Raw genomic sequence first — 25,025 nt, 5'->3', positions numbered from 1 at the left:
CGCTCTTCCCGCCCAGCGCCCCCTCAGCGCCCGCTCCGGTGATCGGAGGCGCCTATTCTCCTGCCACCTTCCCCCCCCCCCGCCCCCCTTGGCTCCCCGCGTGCGCCTGCTATTGTCCACGCCTGCCGTGCTCCTAACTCCAAACGCCCCGCTGTTCGCCGCCGGCTCGGCTCATTGGGCCGCGTCGGTTAGATTGGCCGGCGGCGCAGCCAATAGAGCTCCGTTTCCAAGGAACCGGCAGGCCCCGCCCTCCGCAGCGCTTGCGGTAACAATATGGCAGCGGCCGCTATTGGCAGAATGGGCTCGTCTTGAGCGCGGCGGCGGCGGCGGCACTGGCGACCCTGGCACTGCAGCGGGAAAGGAGCCATCCTGAGCGCCTGCCCTTCTCGAGCGCGCTGCTCCCTTGCCTCGCCTCCTCCGCCGCCGCTGTGGTCTGCGGCGCTCGGCCGGGGCGCCCCTAGAGCTGGTAAGTAACGTCCCTGCTTGGCTTATGAGGCTGACGAATGAATGGAGGGCTGGCTGGCTGGCTGCTGTGGAAGCGGGAGAAATGGAGATGCGGAGAGAGACGCCCCCTCCTTGTCCTTTCTCCGCCGGGGTCCCCGTCTCCTCTCGCCAGTGCCTCGAGCCGGTAGGAGCGAGGCTGGAGCCCTGCGCTGTGCGCATTTCGCATGCACAATGAATGGACGGGCGGTCGTCGGAATGGGGGCTGCTTTGGTGCGAGGGAGGCCGGGAAGCGAGCGAGGAGAGACGGCCCACCGGGCTAGTGCTTGTTCCTACGAGCAGTAGAAGCTCCTTTCCACCCCCCGACACTCTGCTACCCGAGGGGCCATCGCTCTGTTGTGAACATCAGCTTGGAGGGAGGGGGTGTCTCTCTGTCTCTGTCTGTCTGTCTGTCTGTCTCTCCGCTTGAGTGTAATCTTCTGCGCTCAGACCCGATGTTACATTCTCGCCGTCCAGGGATTAGGAAGCTGGATAAAGCTTTGGGATAACCTCTGGCTGCTGTGCCTCTGGCGCGATGCGGCCGGTGTGTGTGCAGCTGCGAGGAAAACATTCGCACAATGGCAAGGAGGAAGAAAGGAAGATAATCGTTTGTTCTCCCAGAAAGGGTATAATGGCACAGATGGATCAGAGGGATTTTGGTACACCCCCCCCCAACACACACACACACACACACACACACACACACACACAGAATAATCCTTTCCCCAACCTCTCATTTGCATCTCAAATGCTCTTGAGATCAAAGCCAATAAACTGTCCATAGGAGCTAGCCAGTGTAATGTGGAGTGTGCCTCTTAAACGTGTGGTGGAGTCACTGATGTGCTTGTGTGTTATGGTCCCCTCGTTTTGCGACATTGCCACACCGCTAGTACTGCTGCAAGCTGCTTGCGATGTCCTGTCCCGTTGGAGAAGGGGAGAGGGTTGCTTTTGTTTATAGACTGCATCCTTGGTCATATTTGGTGAATAGTGTTTAGATTCAAATACTCATAACTCAGGCAGGAGGCAGATGTAGCTGACATACTGCTAAGGAACCAATGCTTATGTAGTCAATTTCCAGAGATTTCTTCTCGGTCAATGATTGGACACATGTAAATATGGATGTAGTGAGTTTTGATGGTTTGATTGGACGACACTGTATATCTGGGGTGCTCTGCGTAATTCATCCTGCTTTCATGAGGATTTTTTAAAATCACAAATACAGCCAGCACAAAGACCCCGAAACACGGATGGTTTAGAAAGTTCTCAGTTTTTTGGCTGTAAGCCTTGTCAGGGAATAAGCCCCATTTAATTCAGAGGGAATTACTTCAGAGTAAGTATGTATAGGATCGTGCTGCATGCTATGTAAAACTTGTAAGCTGTTTGTTGTGACAACTGAATCCCATCAACATGGAAAATTAGTTTCACTTGAGTTTTTTTCCCTTTTTCTTTTAAATTGCTCTCCAGCTTTCTTGTCAGATCAGTTACATTGTGTCAGTGAATGCATTTTAAATAGCTGTAGATGGATGCCATGGAAAGTAATAGGATTTGAAAATTAACATAACTTCTCTCTTTCTTGCTTGGAAAGAACACTTTTCTGTGGAAATACTCAGTGCTGCTAAGACATGCCAAATTACTTGACAAACTAAAAAAATAAGTCAGAATTTAATGTCTGTCTTTAAGTGGGTATGAAGTTTAAGAAGGTAACGTAGTTCTGCTGTAATTTACATTTTGTAAGTCTGCTGCATGCTGTGTTCTGCATTGGGCACCCCCCCACAAGTGCAGCTTGCTTTGTTTAAGGAACGTATTAGTTGCAGATGATGCAATGCATATGTATAGTGTGTTTAGTAAATATGAATATATAAGAAGAAGCTTCAGGGGAAATATGTTGCAGCATCGTTATTGAAAATTAAAATGTACCAGCCTGTTCAGTGTATTTGGTTTCAGAAGTATGTGTACTGTATACATGTTCAACGTGGTCCAGTCTTGCAAATTTTTACAGTACATAAGTAGATGCTTTGTGTATCTGTATCCTATAAATCTATCTTTGTAGAGTAGTGTAGCAGGCTAATCTTTTAGACCTCATTCCTTCAAACAGATGTAGGAATGGAATCCTAGTGTTCCTTAATCTGGTAGCTTCAGCTTGCTGCTATGATATAGCGTACAAATGAATGAATGCAATGTTGTTTCCAGACACAGAGTTCTCTGCTCCCCACCGCCTTCTAATGTAAAGAGACTCAAGGTAAGGAACAACATGGGTGAGTGTGTTTTTGATTGGATACTAGAGGATTGTGTGCTCTTCTCAGATGGGGAAGCCGGAAGTTGAGACTGACTTTCTTCACTCTTGGTGATAAAGTGGAAGCCCATCTTTTCTTGTGGTGCACCTCTGAGTCTGAAAACTCACTGGTGCTCCTTTATCAGTATGAATCGATGGGTGAAGAGATGGACTGCAGTGTTGGGGAGAGATATGGTTCATGTGTTCTATTGTTCACAATACCCTCTTTCTGTATTGTGTGTGCCTTTACTAAGAGTCAACAGGGGAGTGTTCCATTTCTCCAGCACATGAGATTGAGTTCTCACATATGTGTCTCTTGTTTAGTGACCGCAACTATGATTCCTTGATTGCATTCATATATAAGAGAGCAATTGTAGATCAAACCAAAGGTAAGGCTTTCATATCCTCTTACACTGCATCCAACACAACACAGTAGAACCTCTACTTACGACCGCCTCTACTTGGCCCCAATCCAAGTCACGACTGCGGCAAACTTGGAAGTACCGTATTTTTCCGTGTATAAAGCTAGGTTTTTTCCCCTAAAAAAGAATGTCAAAAATTAGGGGGTGCTTATACACAGGGCCATTTTCTTAAATCTGGGTCCCCCAAAATAGGGGGCATCTTATACATGGGGAAGTCTTATAGATGGAAAAATATGGTAAATACCAGGTTTGCTGCGCTTTGCTCACATGCAGAAGCGGCTTCTGCCATTTGCTCATGCGCAGAAGCAGCTGCCATCATTTGCACATGTGCACAATGGCGCTTCTCCCAGTGACCCGTTTTGCCTAAAGGATGGGCCACTGGAATGGATTATGGTGGTAAGTAGAGGTTTCACTGTATTCATCAGTGGCATTAATTCCCATGTTAAACAGCAAGTGTTGGACGCAATCATGTTGTACACATGTGAATTGAGCTTTATTCATAAAATGAATGTGTAGCTTCTAACTAATCCGTGGTTTAGAGAGGCTACCAGCAGGTACTTAAATAACCAGAGATATGAAAGCTCACAGACATGAATCTGTCATGGACTTGCTGGATGCAGAGGAATGGTGGGAGACACCAGCTGGGGAACTCCCAGGAGAAGAAGGCTCAGAGCCAGGGGATTGGTGGTGGGGCAATGATGTGTGGTCAGAGGAAGAAGAAGGAGCAGGCTGGGAGGAGGAGGTGTTGGAAACAGAAGAGGTAACAGGGTTTAGTGAGCAGAAAGAGACTGGCAGAGAGCAGTTTAGACTCGTGGCTGGAGAGGAGGGTGGCCAAGAGGCAAGAGTTGAGACAGGCTGCTGAAGAATCCAGGGAGTCTCCCCCTCCTGCTGCAACCAGCTCTCTTCCCCCCATGTCTCCTAGAACATTCAGAGAAATGAAGAGAGCGGAGCTCTTTTTGGTTGTGCACAGACATAGTTTGTGACTGCGTGGGAAATAGCCTTGAGAGGAGGAGCCTTAGAGAGTGGTGGGAAGATGGGGACCTTTAGTCCTTGCAACTGCCTCATTGGAGCAGTACCTACTGGGAAGAGTTGCTGTGATCACTAGTCATGCACTATTATGGTTTCTTTGAATAATTAACTGTACTTACACCTTGGTTTTTTTTATTGCTGACCTATGTTTGACTCTGACAGAATCCATTATTTCCTTTTGTAATGAACCTAGATGTGCTAGGCAGAAATAGCACTAAAATTAGTTCTGTGGCTTAGGATACAATCCTGTATGCGTAGTTTCGTGGGAGAAGCCCTGTTGATCATAGCATGAGTTGCTTTCGACTATTCAGCTGGGGTGGGGAACTTCAGGTCCGGGGGCTAATGCAGCTCTCCAGGTCTTCCTATGTGGCTCTCCCTAGAGCACACCATCTCAAGCCACACCCCTTACTGACCTCCTTAAGTGCTTTTGCTTAGCTGAGATCAATCCATGAACTGTGATAATGCCATTTGTTTGCATGGATGGAGAAATGTGGGTATGAGTGTGTGTGTGTGTACCAATCTTTGACTTTTGCCTGGGTGGAATGTACCCTACTGTACAAATGAAAGAGTCACATCCAGGGCTCTGTCTTATCTTCCCCTTCTACCCCCACTGTCATGTGACCCCTGGAAGGTTTCCCACAAGGGAACATGGCCCTCAGACTGAAAATATAACTGATATACAGTATATATTGTGTGTGTGTGTATGTGTGTGTATATCTATATCTATATCTATATCTATATATATATATACACATACATACACTGATATATATGCACACTGATAAACCTGATATACAGTATATTTCAAGCATAAAACAGTCACTCAAATTAAGCCTTGCTTTTTGCTTAGCATGTAATGCAGGAAGAGACTTGCTTATATTAAACAGGGTGGGGGGAACAGAACCCTTGCATACCTGGCAGCAGACTGTGGTATCCAGTTCTGGAACCTTCTTTGTTCTCGTATTAAAACAAAAATTGACTTGCTCTTACACTCAATGATATATTAAAGGGATGCTTGGAGATTACAGAGCTTTTGGGTCACAATAAAACCACAGCTGTTAACTTGTCTGAGGATTACACTGGGGATAAATTCACGCAAACTTGCAAGAATCTGGAGTTTTTATGTTAAAAGTAACCACGTCATTAAAAACAATATGTGACCATTATGGCATCGAACCCAGCTGAAAAACAGGTACTTATCCAACAGGAGACTGGCACTTAGGTGTTTTGCCAGGGGATCACTTGCCGCTTTAACGTTTGCGTGTACATACTACTGCTTCCTAGTCTCTGATTAGATCTCTTCTTCCCGTGTTTTTGAAACTGGCAGAAACGTTTTCAATAACACTTCAGCACTAAGATAAATGATTCAAGAAGGTTGAATGACACTTGCTGTCATCTTTACTGTTAAGAACCCCAGCATGGGCGAAGCTGAAATGATCCTCAGGGAAATCCCTCCTGCACACTGCTCCTTGATTATAACCATGTAAAACTTGCACTGTGCTAATGCAGGCTGCTCTTCTGCGGCAAATGGGGCACTGCCCCACCAACTCCCAGATTAATAATAATTTTTCAATTGATGTTAATGAATGGAGACAATCCATATACTGCTTTACACATGCAGTTCAGTTTTCTGTATTAAAATGAGACACACAAATCCGCACGTGCCTTTGAGCATTCAGAGAAGACTTGACCCGGACAATAGGCCAACATTTTTTCATGAGAAAGTAGCCCTGTGGCTGAGTGTCACAGTTACCCCAGTTTGTCCATTAGGGCACATGGGACAATGACCCACCACCAACCTCATTCTGCCCTCAGCCAGCCTCCAGCTGCCTAACCTCTTACTGAGAACCAACCCAGGAGGTGGCAATGCCTGTAAGCTTCCTCATGTTTCTTAGCTTCAGTGTTGTCCTTGTAGAACTCTGCAGGGAGGAAGATGGGGACAAAACTTGAATTCATTCGCTCTGGCTCCGCCTACCACTAGTTTCCCTGCCTTCTGCCTTACTAGTCTCAATGGGCCCCAGCCACTGTTGTACTGTGCAAAACAGATGGGAGAATTGCCAGGCCTGCTCAATCAAGGAATTTGGATGTGTTTGCATTTATCACTCATTTTGCGCATATCCTTCCTCTGCTTCGCTCCATTTTAGCTGTTTGTTTCGCAAGCGAAGGATTTATCTTTTGCTATGGCAATATTCATATGAGCATAGGTAAACAACATTGGGTACTTCTGCAAAGCTTGTTAAGGAACAAGTGACTCACTGCTCTCTCCTCAAAGAGGATCTTTCTCATTTGGAGGAATAAGGTTAACTTTGATTTAAACCTTGTACATTGGCTTCTGTTCTCCCTTGGACAGAGGAAAGAGTGTTGCTCTGTTAACAGTCTCAACATATGTACGGCATTCTATTTTAAAATGTGGGTGAAATCCAGTGTTGTGCAGGTGGGTGTGCACTTCGAGACTTCACTTTCCTCTCCTCCCCCATTTGCCTTCAAGATCTGTTCTGGAGGGGCCCTCCAGTTTTCTGGAGAAGATTTGGAGGGCTTCAGAGTGAAGAAGAGCAAGGAAAGCCTTGGATACAGGCTGCACATTTTTACTTGTGCTATTTTTGTTCATCAGCATTTTATGTGCAATGCATAGTGCAGTTGGTGGGGGGAGAGAATATAAGGGATTTCTTTTGCACACAGATACTTCATGTGCAGGCTTGAAGAAGTCTCTCTGTAATCCAGCTGTGGCTATAGAAACTTAGAAGGTCAGGAGAACAGGAGGCATGTTAAGCTGAAAGGTATAGCTTCGTGTTAGGACTTTGTAGTTTATGACAGTGATCTTATGATCCTATGTTTGTTTATTCAAAAGAAAACCTCACAAAGTACAGTGGCATTTAATTTTTGTGTAGGACTGTAGCCTTGGTTTTTATAATAATTAATAATAATAATAATAATAATTAATATATTTAATATTTAATAATTAATAAATGTATAAGTCAAAGCAAGTATACAGTATTTATATTTTTTGAATTTAAAAATCAATGAAAAAACAAATGGAAAAACCCCAAACGTCTTGTTTTTATCCCTCTACTCAGGTTTTCCCTCATTTCTTACCAAATGAGCACACACACACATATATTACGTTACCTACTTGTAAAATTGTACAAGTGGTGAGATTTGGATTTCAGTTCCCTGAACAATCAGATATGACTGGCAATGCATTTTGTTTTATAATAAAGTAATAAATTGCCCCTTTCCAATGCCTTTTGAGATGTTCTGGGTTAATCATATTTAAATGGGTTCCTGAAAACTATTTGTGTGATTTTCGTTTACTTGGGAATAGATTGCACTGATTCATACCCACCCACACAGTTTATATACAAGGACATGTACAAAGGATTATAGTCTTGGGGAAAATGTTTATAGGGAAAATGTTTTGGGGATATTATGAATTTTTAGGGGGGGGATGTATTGCCCCTACTGTAATAAAAATGGCAAGGATCAACCACCTCTAAATCAGTTGCCTGTCCATGTCAAGGCCACATTTCACCAGCTTCTTGCTTGCAGATCCATTTGTGGGGTCTGGAATCTGGGAGTGGCTGTGACAGCTTTCCCCAAGCACAGAGTGCTCTCTGAGAACTGAGAGATGAACATGGATGCCATGGGGAGAGGGGAGGCTATTTCTTCCCCTCCAACGTTTCATACTACTTGTGTTTTTCTTCTGCTCCCCATACACATCAAGAGTACCTAATTGTGTTTTTTTTTGTTTTTTTTTTGCGTTTTAAAATTTTATTAAGTTCCAATAAATCATACATAAATCCAAAAACAAAAAGAAAACATTTTGGACTTCCTACAACGTCATTGGCAATCATTCGAAATAGTCTCTTTGAATCGCATTCCATCTGTTCCTATTACCATTTGTTCTCCCATTCTTCTAACTTTCAAATAAGCAATATTTACAAATTATTTACAGTGCCTCTTTAAACCCCACTAGCGTTGTATTTACATCACAGTTGTTTTCCAGATACCCCACAAATTTCTTCCAATCCTCAATAAATTTTTGATCTTTGATATATCTTATTTTCCCGGTTAGTCTATCCAACTCCGCGTATTCTGTCAGCTTTGTTCTCCACTCTTCTATCCTTGGACTCTCTTCCTGTTTCCACTTCTGAGCTATTACTATTCTGGCGGCAGTTGCCGCATACTGGAACAGCTTGCAGTCCTTTTTCCTAATATCTTTTCCTATAATACCTAGTAAAAAGGCTTCTGGTTTTTTCACAAAGGTGTATCTTAGTATCTTTTTCATTTCATTATAAACCTCTTCCCAGAAGCCTTTTACTTTCTTACAGACCCACCACTGATGGTACAGTGTCCCTTCTTTCTGTTTGCATTTCCAACATTTGTTGTCTACCTTATACATCTTTGCCAATTTTACGGGTGTTATGTACCACCTGTAGAGCATCTTCAGCATATTTTCCTTGAGTAACGTACACGCCGTGAATTTTATATTTACTGTCCACACCCTTTCCCAATCTTCAGGCTGGATATTATATCCAAAGTCCCTTTCCCACTGTACCATCACAGATTTCATTTCCTCCTCCTTCCTAGCCCCCTCCAGCAGCATTTTATACATTCTTGATAGATTTTTACAATCATTGTCAATTACTTCACTTTGAAAGGCTGATTTTTTTCCTCATACCCCCTTTCCTTCACTTCTTTTTTAAACATTTCATTTATCCTAAAGTAGTGCAACCAATCATATGTAAGCGTTTTAACCTGGTCATATGATTTTATTTTCCACTTCCCATCTTCCTTGATAGCCATCTCTCCATAGTTTCCCCACTTTTCTCTCATGTTTATCTTCTTTATGCCAATTATCTCTAACGGGGAAAGCCAATGTGGAGTTTTTGGTTCCAATATATTCTTATGTCTCTCCCATACCTCAATTAGTGGGCCTTTAAAGATATGAGTACTAAATCCCCTATGGACCCTCTTTTTGTCACACCATAGGTACGCGTGCCACCCGAATTTGTTGCTGACTCCTTCCAAATCTAAAAGCTCTCTGTCCTCTAACTTTACCCATTCTTTTATCCAGCATAAACATGCTGCCTCATAGTATAGTCTAATGTCTGGTAGGGCGAAACCCCCTCTTTCTTTTCTCTCTGTTAATAGCTTATATTTGATTCTGGGCTTCTTCCCTTCCCAGACATATCTTGTGATGACCTTCTTCCAATCCTTAAAGTCTTTTATACCTTTTATTATGGGTATTGTTTGGAATAGGAATAGCAACTTGGGTAGCACCATCATTTTAACCATAGATATTCTTCCCCAGAGTGATAGTTTCATTCTAGCCCAACCCTCCATATCTTTTTTCAGTCCTTTCCAAACTGGGGTATAATTATTTTGGTATAAGTCAATATTCTTATTGGTCAGCCAGATTCCCAAATATTTAACCTTTTTTGCCACTTCTATTTCTGTTTGCTGCTGAAGGCATTCAATCTGATCTTGATCCATATTTTTAACTATCATTTTGGTCTTACTCTTATTCAATTTAAATCCTGCTAGAATTCCGAAATCCTCCATCTCCTCTAAGATCACCTTTATACTTTCTCTGGGTTCTTCTACTGTCAAGACTACATCATCTGCGTAGGCCTTGACTTTGTACTCATTTAATCCGACAGTTACCCCTTTAATCTGCTTGTTCTGCCTTATTGCATTAAGCAAAACTTCCAGAACCACTATAAATAACAGAGGCGACAGCGGACATCCCTGTCTTGTTCCTTTAGATATTTTTATGTCTTCAGTAATAACATTATTAACTATGAGTCTCGCTTTTTGTTCTGTATATATGGCCTTTATACCATTAAGAAAATCCTTGCCCACCTCCATGAACTCCAGATTTTTCAACATAAACTCCCATGTAACATTATCGAAAGCTTTCTCTGCGTCTACAAAGATTAAGCTTGCTGGTTTATCACATCTTTCAGACAAATATTCGATAATGTTGACTATATTCCTTGTGTTGTTTCTTATATGCCTACCCGGTAGGAATCCAGTTTGATCTTTGTGTATAATTTTCATTAATATTTTTTTAAGTCTTTTAGCCAGGATTCCCGCAAAGATCTTATAATCAGTGTTCAATAAGGAGATAGGTCTATAATTCTTCACCTGGGTTGGGTCCGAATCTTGTTTAGGAATACCATATTTTTCGCTCTATTGGACGCACCGGACCACAGGACGCACCTAGTTTTTAGAGGGGGAAATCAAGGAAAAAAATATTATCCCCCCCCCCAGCCCCAAAGAGCAACTTCTCCCAGAGCTTCTCGGGGCTGCGGGGGAAGCCCGGGTCCCCCCCCCAGCCCCAAAGAGCAAAGAAGCCAAGACAGTGTGCGGGATCCATAGCCGCGCAACTTCTCCAGCCAGGAGCTAAACCTCTCCAGTGCAGCTAAAGAAGAAGACAAGGCAGCAAGCGCGATCCATCCCGCTCACTGCCTTGGCTTCTTCTTTAGCCTTGCGCAGCATCTTTAGTCTTGCGCAATGGGATGGATTGCGCCCGCTGTCCACCGGGGCTGGACTAGATGACTCCTGGGGTTCCCTTCCAACCCTGCAATTCTATGACCTCGGAAGGTGTTTGGGGTCTCCACTGGAGGCTTTTAAGCAGCGGTTGGGGGACCATCTGCCTGGCGTTCTTTAGCTGTGATTCCTACATTGTGAGGGGGCTGGGCTAGATGACCCTTGGGTGGCCCTCCCAACTCTATACAGTCCTACAGTTCTGCGGCAGGAGATCCACAGCCACTTCACACAATGCTCACTCCCAATTTTCATCTAAGAGACATGTGGCTTCAGTGTCTAGGTAGGTACCCCCCTACCTGCCACACTTCCCCCACCCCACTTAAGCTGAGGGAATTCCTGCCCAGAGAAGCTCCCAGCAATCACGGAGGAGGAATCCGCTGCAGCCGTGAGCAGCAGAGGATCCATGGTCCCCTTCCTTCTCTCCTCCGTGGTTGCTTTGAAGCAGGAAAGTGGGAGAGGAGCTGCTTACATGAGTGTAAACTGCCCCCCTCCCACTTTCCTGCTTCAAAGCAATCACGGAGGGGGGAATCCGCTGCAGCCTCGAGCAGAGGATCATCCATGGTCCTCTTCCTTCCCTCCTCCGTAGTTGCTTTGAAGGAGGAAAGTGGGAGAGGAGCTGCTTACACGAGTGTAAGCTGCCCCCCTCCCACTTTCCTGCTTCAAAGCAATCACGGAGGGGGGAATCTGCTGAAGCCTCCAGCAGCGGAGGATCCATGGTCCTCTTCCTTCCCTCCTCCGTAGTTGCTTTGAAGGAGGAAAGTGGGAGAGGAGCTGCTTACACGAGTGTAAGCTGCTCCCCTCCCACTTTCCTGCTTCAAAGCAATCACGGAGGGGGGAATCTGCTGAATCCTCCAGCAGCGGAGGATCCATGGTCCTCTTCCTTCCCTCCTCCATAGTTGCTTTGAAGGAGGAAAGTGGGAGAGGAGCTGCTTGCACGAGTGTAAGCTGCTCCCCTCCCACTTTGCTGCTTCAAAGGGAGCCCGGGACGAGGGAATCTGCTGCAGCCTCGAGCAGCGAAGAGGATCCATGGGTCCCCTCCTTCCCCCCTCCGTGGTTGCTTTGAAGCAGGAAAGTGGGAGAGGAGCTGCTTACATGAGTGTAAGCTGCTCCCCTCCCACTTTCCTCCTTCAAAGCAACTACGGAGGAGGGAAGGAAGAGGACCATGGATCCTCCGCTGCTCGAGGCTGCAGCAGATTCCTCCTCCGTAATTGCTTTGAAGCAGGAAAGTGGGAGGGGGGCAGTTTACACTCGTGTAAGCAGTTCCTCTCCCACTTTCCTGCTTCAAAGCAACCACGGAGGGGGGAAGGAGGGGACCCATGGATCCTCTTCGCTGCTCGAGGCTGCAGCAGATTCCCTCGTCCCGGGCTCCCTTTGAAGCAGCAAAGTGGGAGGGGAGCAGCTTACACTCGTGCAAGCAGCTCCTCTCCCACTTTCCTCCTTCAAAGCAACTATGGAGGAGGGAAGGAAGAGGACCATGGATCCTCCGCTGCTGGAGGATTCAGCAGATTCCCCCCTCCGTGATTGCTTTGAAGCAGGAAAGTGGGAGGGGAGCAGCTTACCCTCCCACATTGCCGCTTCAAAGGGAGCCCGGGAGGAGGGAATCTGCTGCAGCTTCCCCCACCTCCCGCAGAAGCCGAACGCTCTTTAAAGGGGCTGTGCGGCTTCTCCTGGCTTTTCTGGGAGGTGGGGGGATTCCCCCACCTCGTAGAAAAGCCCGCAGGAGCCGCGCAGCCTTTAAAAAGGGTGCCGCTCTTGGGGGCTTTTCCCCCAGGAGGGAGAAGGGACTGCTGCAGCCAGTCAGTCCCTTCTCCCTCCTGGAGAAAAGCCCGCAAGAGCGCACGAAGCTTGTGTGCGGCTCTTGAGGGCTTTTCCCGCCTGCCTCCCCCCTGCATTCGCTCCATAGGACGCACACACATTTTCCCTTGCTTTTTAGGAGGGAAAAAGTGCGTCCTATGGTGCGAAAAATACGGTAATTGTTATAAAGGCTTCTTGCCACGTCTTTGGAATGTCTCTTTCTTTTAGGATACCATTCATTACTTCTGTCAATGGTGTTATCAACTTATCTTTCATTTCTTTGTAATAACTTGATGTGAACCCATCTGGGCCCGGTGCTTTCCCTCTTTTTAACTCTCTTATCCCTTCTTCTACCTCTTCTCTTCGTATTGGGGTATTTAGTTGTTCTTTTTGGTCCGTCGGAATCCTCCTCAAGAGTACCTAATTGTTTGCCAGCTCACATATTTTGACTGCTCTTGATAATCAAGGAAAATCTGTGGTTGCTCCTGACTCTTGCCCCTTCCTTCCCCAACTTGTTTGAGGGGCAGGATCTTGCCTCTGACATTGGTTCTGCTGCTTCCGAGTGCCTCCAAAGTTCTGTGCGACTGAAGATACAAGAGCTCGCTGCTCACCTGCGCAGAAGAGTAGAACCACATTCCTGTGCTTTCATTAAGTTTCAGAAGCACACAGAAGCCCAGTACAAGTAGATCAAGCCAAAGGCTGGTAACTTAAGTCAGGGGCCTGCAGAAGTGGCAGGACTGCTTGCTGCCTCTAAAACCCAATGAGAGTTAAGAACCACTGACTGCTTCTTTCTTTGGACTCGAGCAGGAGTCTACAGAACAAAGTATGTGTTTGCCACTGACAAGTGTATTTGGACATTTGCTGCTTCTTGGCTTTGTTATTATTATTAAGGGGTGACTGTTGGACCTGAGTTCTTGAAGGTTTTTTTTGAATATGTTCAAGATCTGGCCTTTACCTTGCTGAGAATCTTTCCCTTTCCCCAATCACTTTGGTCTCCCCTGTTGAAATTTGAAAGGGCACCCAATCTGTTGGTCAGAGTCTAATTGAGCCAAGTTGTTTGTGTTTTTTTTTAAAGAAAAGGATGTTGGCTTAAACAAAATGATTCTTTGGGGTTCAGGGAGCCATGACTATTTAACGTGGCATGGTACTGCTTTAAATGTATAGTGCAGATGAGGCCTATTTGCTTGTTGTATGGTAATGAAAATAATGGTTTGCGTGATAGTTTGCGTATTTTCCCACAGAAACATCCCTTCAGGGACACTGCTCCTCTTCTTAGAGTTTCTCTACTCAAGATAGCACTCAAGCGCACATAAATCATATTGAGCTACTCCTAAACTTGAGCTGCAGGATTGAAAGTTATGGTTTCCATAGCAACTGTTACTGAAGCCTCTTCGGATGTATGCAACATTTCCCCCTTTTAAAAGGCTTACCCTTTCATGCTTTATCACGTCAACTCCTCCTTCCTGCCCACACCCTGCTTTCATTCCTCCTACTCTCCTCTCAGCTCTTCTTTCCTTTCTCATTTTCCTGCTTTCTCCTGTTCATCCCACGAACAGCTTCATGACGCCTTTTGTGCTTCCACCTACTCTTGGAACAGCTGCAAGATGCACGGACCAGAAAATCGCTACTTAGACATCAAGTGTCTGTTGCCCCTCTGTGCTCTTTGTTTTAACTGTGTGGGTTTCTCCACCCCCAAACAACAACAGTTCCGACAAACAATGTGTGATAGCACTCCACAATACAGATAGGAGCTTAGTCACTTTTAGATTTGGGGTGGGGTGGGGTAGTCGGTCTTTTGGAGCTTGTGGGTAAATATGGGCATATGGAATTGGGATAGAGTGCTATGGGCACCATCCCTTCCTGGCTGCTTCCCCCGCCCCCATGTCACCCCAGAGAGACAGACATGCATATTCTTTACTTTTTATAGGGTTCAGGTTAAATCCAGATCCGGTAAAATCTTCAAAACAGATTTTCTTGAATTTTCATGGTCTCCAGAAAACTACTGTCAAATCATAACTTCTGATAGTAAAAAATCACAAAAGTGGTGCTTTCCAGCATCACAAAACACATTGAACCAAGACACAAAAGCTCATGATTTTTTTTACATAGGATGCCAACAAAACTATCAGCAGATTGCAGAACGCATCACTGAACGCACATAGAGTTGAAAGAGAATGTGGAAGATAGTGGAAAAGAACATTTCTGACTCTTGCCTTTATGGTTTTCGGGCAAAGGTAATAATAAAAAATAATACAGTTCTGTGTCTTTATTCCCCACCCCCTAAAATCTATATTTATGTAAGAGGGATGTGCCGTTGAGTTGTTGTGTCTTTGAAATAATTTCCAACTGGTCCAATAAAATAACTTGGGAAAAAGAACATTAAATTTGTTGTTCACGTGTTATTTCCACACTAACTGTACATTATTGAAGTATTCCCCAAATCAAATATTTGCATTCAATTATCTCAGGATAACTGTTTCTATACACAGAACTCTAACACATGAAAACTGTTGCTCTGCTCTCTGGATTGTGATGTAAACCACGAACTTTAAACCACAATCTATGTAATGTGGTTATCCATCTATTGAAAACACTGCTAAACTGGAATGGATATTCCTAGATGCCTGTAGTATTTGAAGTTATAATTTAGAGCCACAATTAAAACTAGATCTTCTATAAAGCTTTGTTTTATATGGGTGTGTGGTACGAGCAGTCTACATAGACTCAATAATGACTTGCTGTTGTTGCTTCAATTGTTATTATTTATTATCTAGGAAGCAGCTGCCATTTCGTTAGGTATATATCACTCCACTAGAAACCCAAGGTTAGTGCAATTAGCAGTGATTCCATAAAGCCTGAAGGTTGCTTGGGAATTCCAGGCAGAATTCCTTAAGTGTAAGCTCTGATACAGGAGCATTACATTACTGAACAGGGCACCTTGGGAGATTTTGTTTTCTCTTGTAGTCATGTTACAGCACAGCCTGTCTTCCTTTGGATGCACAGTAGGCTATGTAACAATTTTCATTTTAATGAGCTTCTCTTAAGGTATGGAGGAAAACCCTGTATGAACCTCCCTAATAAACAAAGAAAGGTGGATACATAGGGTGTTGTATACATAGGACGTGGGTATTTGTGGTACTTCTTAAGACTCCAGTGTATACATTATAGAAAGGAGAAAGAATCTGAAGAATGTTCTATACATCAAACTCATCTAGAGGGTCAACAAAAGTAGAGCAATGCCTAGTTTTTGCTTTGTTTAATTTTATGTAAACCACTGAGAAGCATTTCTGAAGGGTGGTATACCTATTTTAAGGATTAGTTTATAGTAGAGTTTCTAATCAGATGTGAGACATTAAAGCAAATTTGCATCTTTGTTCTTGGCCCAAAAGATGCACATGCAAAAACTGGTCTAGAAAAGGTCAGGGAAAACCTCTGTGGCCATGACTATGCCTCCCATTTGAAATCCAATTTAAACCAAAACCATTTAAATTTGGCTAGATTGCATACTTGGTGGTTGCAAGATGTGCTGGCAATGTCTTTCCTTGGTGGACAGAGGGTTCTGGCTAGCTGAATTTTCCCACGCTACCCAACACTTAGGGACACTCTTTTGGTTGGCATGTGTTGTCAGCAAAACAGGTACTTCATGGGTGGCTTTTACTCATAACTGATTAGTCAGGGGATTATTACATAAGTGGGTTGGTGCAGAAGATGTCAATAGAAAGAACATGGCTCATAACAAGAGCAGGAAAAACTCAAGGTGAACTGAATAAAGTGATGGGGTTGACCATTGTGCCGTATTCCCATACCTGAATATGAATCACCCATGAATCATATTTAAGAAATGGATTCAATTAACTTGGGGTGCAGCTCACTTTTGTACCCCGCTGAAACACATGCACAGCTTAGCTTTCCCAACCCTCTCCAGAACACCTCTGCACCAGGCCGCCATTGTGGAACAAGCCCATAATGCCAAGGCTTCAGTGCCTTTCCTGGTAACATCTAACAGCTTGTTATTCCCCAGTAATCTTCTGTGTGACAGCACCACTTTTTCCCTAGGAATAACCTGCATGTTGGGTAATTCAAGCCCTTCCAGAACACCCAGTAGCTTATTCTTGGAGTGTTCAGGCTAGTTGTGGTACTGAATGTCAGTGACAGCCTGATTGTGTCATCCTGTTGCTCAGAGATGGCCTCTCTAGGACATCTCCATGTCCTGTTCTGTGGAATCACCAGTTATGTGTCTAACTGCTTAATAAAACAAATACTTTGACATTTATTCATTTTCTTTTTCTTTTGGGATGAAAATCAGACTTCAGAAAATAGAATGCCATCCAGGTTAATCCACCAGTGATTCCAAAGTGCATGTAGCCAACATGGAACTTTCAGATATTGTGGGACTCTAGCTCCCATCATCCCCAGCCAGCTTGACCATTGACCAGGGATGATGGAAATGGTAATCCATCAACACCTGGGCACCATTTTGGCTTCCTTTGCTCTGACATTTGTCTTCCATCGGCATTTCACTGAACAAGCAAGAGACTGTTCATTGCTTTCTTCAGTGCATCCTACCTATTATTGGGGGGGGGGGGAGTCTTTTGCAACACTGGCGTTTTAATGCAAGAATGATCTCATAAAGCTTTGAAGAACTTCCATCAGTTGTGCAGAGATTTACCTGCAGAGATCCTCTGAAATCTAAGGATTAAAACTTGGCATACGTATGTGCTTATTGTGCCAGGAAATATCCCCCCTGTATTACCCTGTGTATTAAATGTTGCCATTACATCATTTAGCAGGCCTGTAGCCGCGTGTTTTATGATATGGCACCATGAGGGTAGATAGGGAGACGCCTGAGGCAGTATTAAACAGCAGTACAACCCTAAGATTGAAACTTTAATTTACTAAACAGTAACATAATAATGCTTATTTCCATATTGTCAAAAGTAATGTCCTTGCCCATTGACTTGTTTTCAGGTTGTAAAAATCCATGTCCACCTGTGCAGGAGAATAACACTGCCATGGCCAAATGGAGCCAAATTGCTTTAACTGGCAATGGAAGTATAGAAACTCTTGCAATGGGCAGAAATAGACAGCACCTTTTTAATCATTGGCTAAAAGACAGAAGAAAGTCTTTATGAATAACTGTGTAGCACCCCGCCTGCTTTTAATATTCTTGGGCACTTTAGCCAATTGAGCTGTTCTTTGGCTGTACTCTGGTCAGTTAGGGAGAATATGATGTTTGTAGTCAATCAAAGTTTGGACAACAATGGGTAAATGTCCACAATGTGCTTGTGGATCCACAGTTTCTTAAGCTGCAGGTCAGGACAGCATTTTGATGTAACAAATGCATTTTGTGTGTGTACAAACAGGTGTTTTTTATGGCAAGCGTACACAGTGTGGACAACATAGACCAGCCAGTTGTGGGCAGACTGCAGGGTTGTGGGGTATACTTTCCATCTTCCTTCCTTCTCACATTAATTTCCTCTGGGTATATTTGCTCCCCTGCTTCTGTTTAAAATGCTGTTCTTTGGAATGTTGTTGCTCACTCTATCCACACCTTATTCATTTTAGTGTCTCCGGCTAAACTTTTGGGTTAACAAACTGGTAACTGAGTGTTCTCTCTGGTTGTTCTTATCTTTTTCCTGTTTTGCTGTGAGACAGAAAAAAACGGGAGTGCAGCAAATCTCTGATGCTTGAGGATTTGGCTGCAGTAAAGAGGCAGAAAATTTAAAGGGATACTGTCCTCTGACACAAGAGTGTAGATGTGGGCCATAAAGAAAATGCATAATCTGGAAGGCATAGCTAATTTATTACTTGCATGCTATTAACACAAGAGCCTGGTGTAAGAGATGTGAAGCAGGCTCCTGTGCTCTCTGCCTTCTTCCCTTGTTGACATGAATCGTGACTGTTTCTTTTGTGTTAACCATAGGTAAAAATGTCTTAATGAATAATAAAATTGTGATCCAGCTTTTAACCAGCATTCAAAGCTGCTTTGAAACACTGGCTAAAGCTAATGCTGATTAACATGCAATGCATATCCTGTACTAAAAGGTAAAAAGATAAAGGGACCCCTGACAGTTAGGTCCAGTCGCAGACAACTCTGGGGTTGCCGCGCTCATCTTGCTCTGTAGGCCGAGGGAGCCGGTGTTTGTCCACAGACAGCTTCTGGGTCATGTGGCCAGCATGACTAAGCCGCTTCTGGTGAACCAGAGCAGCTCACGGAAATGCCGTTTACCTTCCCGCCGGAGCGGTACCTATTTATCTACTTGCACTTTGACGTGCTTTTGAACTGCTAGGTTGGCAGGAGCAGGGACCAAACAATGGGAGCTCACCCTGTCGCGGGGATTCGAACCGCCGACCTTCTGATCGGCAAGCCCTAGGCTCTGTGGTTTAGACTACAGCGCCATCCTATACTAAACAATGGTTAATTTAACATGACATCTACAGTGAGACAATGTACCTATTTTGATGAATCTAGTGTGTTGGATTATAACTCAAGGTGGCCATATGATGGGCCTTAATTTTGAACTTTAAAAGGAGCTTATCAAGGGGTCTAAGAAGATGATTCCCCCCCCCATGATGGGCAACTTCTTGAACTGGGTGTCCCTGGGCCTCCCTCTTCTAAGGGAAACACAGTTTGCTTAGGTCTGGACCTCTGTTGTGCAACATTCTTAATCTGAAACAGTTACCCTCAAGTGCAGAATATCAAGTTTAGTCTTGAAAACACTTAACATGCAGACATATATCCTGTTTTGGTGACTTGCACGATTTCACTTAATGTTGCATCACTACAGCTGGGAAAAAGAGCAGAGTACGCCAACTCTGTCCCTCTTCTCAAAAAATCCCATTCTGTCTTTCTGACTTTGTATTTGCTGGTGTACATAGAGATTTAAAAAATATTAACTAATTTATAAATGCTTTTCAATTAACAAGTAATTAATTAATTAATTGAAAAGCAACAAGTAAAATATTTTCTTTTGCAATCCTTCATGGTCCTATGGAGTATTAGTTCCATTGAAAGATGACGTATGAAGACTACCTAGTGAGCTTCATCATATCTGAGCAAAAATTTGATAGGAGGAATGTTTGAACCTGTAGCATTCTTTCAAACAATCCAGCAGTTTTGGGCCATGGTTTTTTCAAGCATTTTCCTGTAATCCTGAGGCTAGAGACTTTATTGACTCTCAAAATCTGACAAAATTGTTTTTTAAAAAAATATTTTTTATTATTGTAAAGTTTTTCTTTAAAATGTGACAAAATTGTTGCACAAAAGTATTCCAGGGCCACACATCTCCCTAGGCTAGTTCAGCCTTAACATGTTATCTTCTATTTGTGTCTCCTCATTCTTCATATACAAGTCACTTTAATTTCTTTAGATACTGATTTTCAATCACCTACTTTTCAAGTCAAGCTTCTAGTTTTTTGTGTTTTTAGATCACTATCAGAATTAAAGATTCTCTGGGTCAGTGCTTTAGTTACATTCTTAAAGCTCAAATCTACACAGACAGACATGCCCATGATCCATGCTAACAATTATAGAACACTTCTGTTGAAATTGTCCTTTCAGGATTGATTTTTAAATGGTTTTTAGTGAAATGGTTCCATTTTAATGGTACATTCTTAGAGGACAATGGAACTTTGTAGGAAGGGTCTGATTACTAACGTTGCTCATGTGAGACAAAGACTGTAGTTCACTCCTGGATAATAGCATTTCTACTCTCACAAAAAGTAAATGTAGGCATGGTGTCCTATAAGGGGAAAAAAATCCCAAATCCATACCAGGCCAATCAAAATGTCTTCAAATAGTGTATGAGCTTTCAAGATCTCTAGAAGCTTTCATCAGATTTAATGATAACCAAAACTGGGGCTGTGGGGGAGGGAGGTGAAAGTTAGTTTACGGCAAAGTTATGAATTATAATCTCTGCAAGAACTCTTAAGATGAAATGAAGAAGTAGGAGTCATTTGAAAAAGAAAAAGTTTTTAAAGTGCTATGCAAGTTTCAGATTGCCTTTTGGGATGGAGACACATGAAAAGAGGTATAGAAAGTTAATAATAATAATACAGTGACCCCCATCTCTAGAAAAATAAAATGTTTGTTACCCAGGTCTGTCTCCATTGTTAGAAAAACACAAGACCCTTCATAGGTATAAGAGAGGAAAAAAGAGAAACTACACAGTTCTTTATTAACAGAAGTATGGGATCATATTAGGTGTTTAGTTTTAAAAATCAACAGAAACCAGATTGGGTCATTTATTATCTGAGGGAAACATTCCAATTGCAACTATCCAATTCAGAGTACGGTATCTATCTATCTATCTATCTATCTATCTATCATCTATCTATCTCTATCATCTATCTATCTATCTCTATCATCTATCTATCTCAATCATCTATCTATCTATCTATCTATCTATCATCTACGGTATCTATCTATCTATCATCTATCTATCTATCTATCTATCTATATCTATCTATCTATCTATCTATCTTTTTCTCTAGCACACCTAAAATTAATCAGAAAAAGAGATGATTTTATAAAGTATTTGCACTCTTTGTCTATATTATTATTATGAAGATGGGTAAATTGTTAGCTGTTCCTAAAATTGTGTGATCTGTCTTTTTGCCCTCAGGAGTCACAGCAATAATGAGTAGCAGACTTTTGGGCTGGGGAGGGAGGAAATCCTACAGTAGATATTTCATCCAAGTTCCCTGGTTACTGGGAGAATGTGATATTTAACACTTTCTTGGCAGAAACAAATATATATACCTGATCTGGCTGTCATGTGAGTCAGCAGAATAGTTCAGCCCTTGCTGTATTACTTAATCCTTAATACCAAACTTCACAAACATTTGAAAGCGATGTTTTATTAGATTTTTTTTTTAATAGATTGGCCAAATTAAGGAGTACTTGATGTTCTAGAAGACTTCTGTAAGACCAATACGTGGGAACTTTCTTAATACAGGTGACTTGGATGGGACTTAATTTCTGCCAGAACTGATTCCAGCGTCAAGGTTCAGTCTAGGAACACATGAAGTATTAAAAAGGGAGGGTTTTGTTGAGCAAGTGCAGCTGGATTCAGAAGTCAGTGGAGGGATGTGGAATGGAAAGTTGATAGGGTGAACCAAACAGACATTCACAAAAGTGATATGCAGATTAGGAAGTTATTTCACTTTTGTGAATGTCACTGTCGGTTTCAGTGTGATATAATCTGAAAATGAGTAGCAATCTATTTGGTCTTTAAATGGGATGAACTTCTTTAGGATTAATGAGCTGGAATATGTATGAAAGAATATGTTCTTTCAAACTGCTAACAAACAATCAATAACTAATTATCAGAAAATAGGTTTAATTAAATGTAGATTAAGCATAAAATGATTTCCCCAAGAGCCATCTTTAGATCTTTTCTTCTTTGATGAAACCTTGTCTGTTGATATAAGATGAATGTAACTTTAAAGGCTCTTATTTACTTTAAATCTAAGAATGATTTTTTTTGGACAGATGTCTCTGGAGACAATTATCACATCTCACAGAGAAAGCTTTTAGTTTTGAATACAACTGTGCTCATCTGACTAATGAGTGAGTGAACGAACGAATGAATGAATGAATGAATGAATAAATAAATAAGTGAGTGATGATCCTGGACACTTGACTACTCTAGAGAATTAACTTTCATCATCAATATATGGTTGCTCAATTCAAATTATGGATCTCTCTCTCTCTCTTTTTAATGTTGATTGCATTAGCAACTCTAACAAACACCCTACATATTATTGCAATCTTTAATGTTCTATCCAAACTGCTTTTCTGTCTTTTTCAGCCTCTTGTACTATTCCTTTTTGTGAGAGACATCCATAATTCCCATGTACAGGTAATCTTATAACTGGAGCAGTGATTTGACCTCTGTTATCCCAGGTCCCAATCGATTTTTCCTTTTGGATGTCAAATGTTATCATTTCTAGAAAATCCTATTTTTTTTAATCAAACTTATTTTGTCTCGCAAGGTTATACAAAGCAAAAGTCCTTAAAGGGGAGAGAAAAATAATTTTAAATTGATACAGAAGGCTGGAATGTTAATACAGTAGAAGTAGACTGGTACATTCCGTCAGTGCAAGGACTTCTGCTTGTGCAATGGGTTCTCTCTCTCTCTCTCTGAATCTGTTCTAGAGGGTTGGGGGAACCCAGAAGAGATTTAGGGGACACGCAGGCGGAGGGTAGAACTTTCTGTTGTGCAAGTAAAAGCCTTTTGCTGATGAGACATTCACTTAGCATTATGTTGGATACAAACCTCAGCTGTTAATTAAGCTCACTTGTTCCTGGGATTGGTGAAGATTGTCTCATTGGAGGTGGAGCCCCTGATACTAATTGTGGTTGCTCACTGTGGGCAGGCCAGGAGGTCCTAGCATATGTTTTCCCTTAGTTAATTTCTTTGTGCTTGTAGCCAGTAGCAAGTGTGTAACTTTTATTTAAGGGGCGCGGGTGGCGCTGTGGGTAAAACCTCAGCCCCTAGGACTTGCCGATCGCATGGTCGGCGGTTCGAATCCCTACGGTGGGGTGCGCTCCCGTTGTTCGGTCCCAGTGCCTGCCAACCTAGCAGTTCAAAAGCACCCCCGGGTGCAAGTAGATAAATAGGGGCCGCTTACCAGCGGGAAGGTAAACGGCGTTCCGTGTGCTGCGCTGGCTTGCCAGATGCAGCTTCGTCATGCTGGCCACGTGACCCGGAAGTGTCTGCGGACAGCGCTGGCTCCCGGCCTATAGAGTGAGATGAGTGCACAACCCTAGAGTCTGTCAAGACTGGCCCGTACGGGCAGGGGTACCTTTACCTTTACCTAACTTTTATTTAAGTACACAGAACGACTCTGGAATTTTTTTAATGGCAAAGTCCACCTTAGAAAAGTGAGCAACTTGTCTAGAATATCCTTTTCGGAAAGGAAGTCCTATATGGCTGAAAAATACAACAGTTGACTTGTGTTTCAGATGGGCTTCTTGGAAGTCATGTGTGCATTAATATAAATAAATAGAATCTGAATTACAAGAGAACTGCTGTATTTTGGTTTCCATCTATATATTAAATTATAATAGAGGCTGTCTGGTTTACAAAGCAGACACTGTTAAAACCACAGAACTGTGAGTCTAAAGGGCTGGGGTAGAGTAATGCTGCCACTTACCTACCACACCTACTAAATGGTTTCATTCAGTCTTCCAAGCATTACCAAGGAATTGTGGATCTGAATGTGTTTTAGCAACTTCCTTTGTTGTTTTTGCCTGAGAAATTTGACAGCTAGCCTTGACGTATCCCTGCCTCTGACAACTGGGAGGATTCTTCCTAGCTTGAGCGGATAAGTGAATGACTGAATTCAGTATTGTTCGTTTCTCACATAATGGAGATTGACCACAATAAACTTCTAGTACTGGCTAGAGAACTGAGGGAGAGTTTTGTGCATTGGCCATTTCTGGTTCCTTGGACATGGTCTTTTGGAGCAAAGAGGCAGGTTTAAGGAACAGGATCTTTTAACCAGATGTAAAACAGAACACGCCTTTCCCCACATTTGAACAATTTCTGGTAAATACGGAACTTTGCTTTAATATAACAGGCTTTTTTTGGTAGGTGCAATTAGTCAAAGCATAAATCCGGGTTCACTAGCCAAAGGATAAACCAAGAGGCAACTGCACAACTTCTTTTTGCACTTATTGGAGATAATTATTAATCTACCAGATAAGCCACATATGATAACTGTTGTTGTTAGTTACTTGTTACCTGAAGAACTCCAAGTGACTTGCAACACTGTTATAAACCAAATATATTATGCATAGCATAAAATGTAACACCTGCTTCCCCATAACAGCTTGTAAACCAATTTGAGACTTTCCCCCTTAAAAATATAAAACAGTATATAAACAAAATCAATAAAACAACAACAACAGCCACAGGAAGCTTTGGCACCACAAACAATGCCATCTTGGTTTATCAGAAGCTGGGGGGGGGGGGGGAGAGAAAATATTTTCTTGGCATCAAAAAGATGCCTAGGAAGGCATCTCGCTGGGGAGTGCATTCCGTAGATGGAGACCCACAAATGGAGGAGCTCTCCGTCCCTCCAAATCTGCCTTGGAGAAGGAACTTCGAGAAGGGCCTCAAATGAAGATTTAAGGGTTTGGGAGGGGTATTGCAGAACACAATACAGGGGTTGATGATAGGGTAATTCCCCCCCCCCCCACTTTATAGCGTGAAAGCTGAAAGAAACGTGCATCAAAGCCTAAGTATTTGTAAATATTGCATTTTTATGTTGACTCAGATAATCATGGAGGCCTAGGTATAATGACAAGTGAGCAGAAGAGAAATTGCTTCACTTTTCAGAATTTAGCTTGGAACACAGTGTGATTCTGGATAAAAATATTGGCAAAATATGTTCTATTTTAAGGCAAAATATGTTCTATTTTTGTCATGGGTAATGCATGACAAAGTAGGCTAAGGTGACTTTATTTA

At 42.8% G+C, this 25,025-nt stretch overlaps 1 protein-coding gene across 8 annotated transcripts in view; it reads left to right on the top strand.

Moving 5' to 3' along the window:
* Positions 1–201: 201 nt before the first annotated feature.
* TIAM1 (TIAM Rac1 associated GEF 1) overlaps positions 202–25,025 on the top strand; it is a 194,497-nt gene continuing 169,673 nt past the window's right edge. For 3 of the 8 annotated variants that reach the window (XM_028727009.2, XM_028727005.2, XM_077927300.1), the window contains exon 1: positions 205–466. The gene's annotated coding sequence lies outside the window, so the exon portion shown is untranslated. Of the gene's footprint in view, positions 467–1,705; positions 1,811–14,658; positions 14,784–25,025 lie in introns of those variants that run through there. The other 5 variants (XM_028727003.2, XM_028727010.2, XM_028727008.2 and 2 more) reach the window with 5 other exon arrangements.

This window comes from Podarcis muralis, chromosome 4 (assembly GCF_964188315.1).
Source record: "Podarcis muralis chromosome 4, rPodMur119.hap1.1, whole genome shotgun sequence".
Taxonomy (NCBI): domain Eukaryota; kingdom Metazoa; phylum Chordata; class Lepidosauria; order Squamata; family Lacertidae; genus Podarcis; species Podarcis muralis.
The sequence above is the reverse complement of the archived record's forward strand: the minus strand, read 5'-3'. Positions and strand labels throughout refer to the sequence as shown.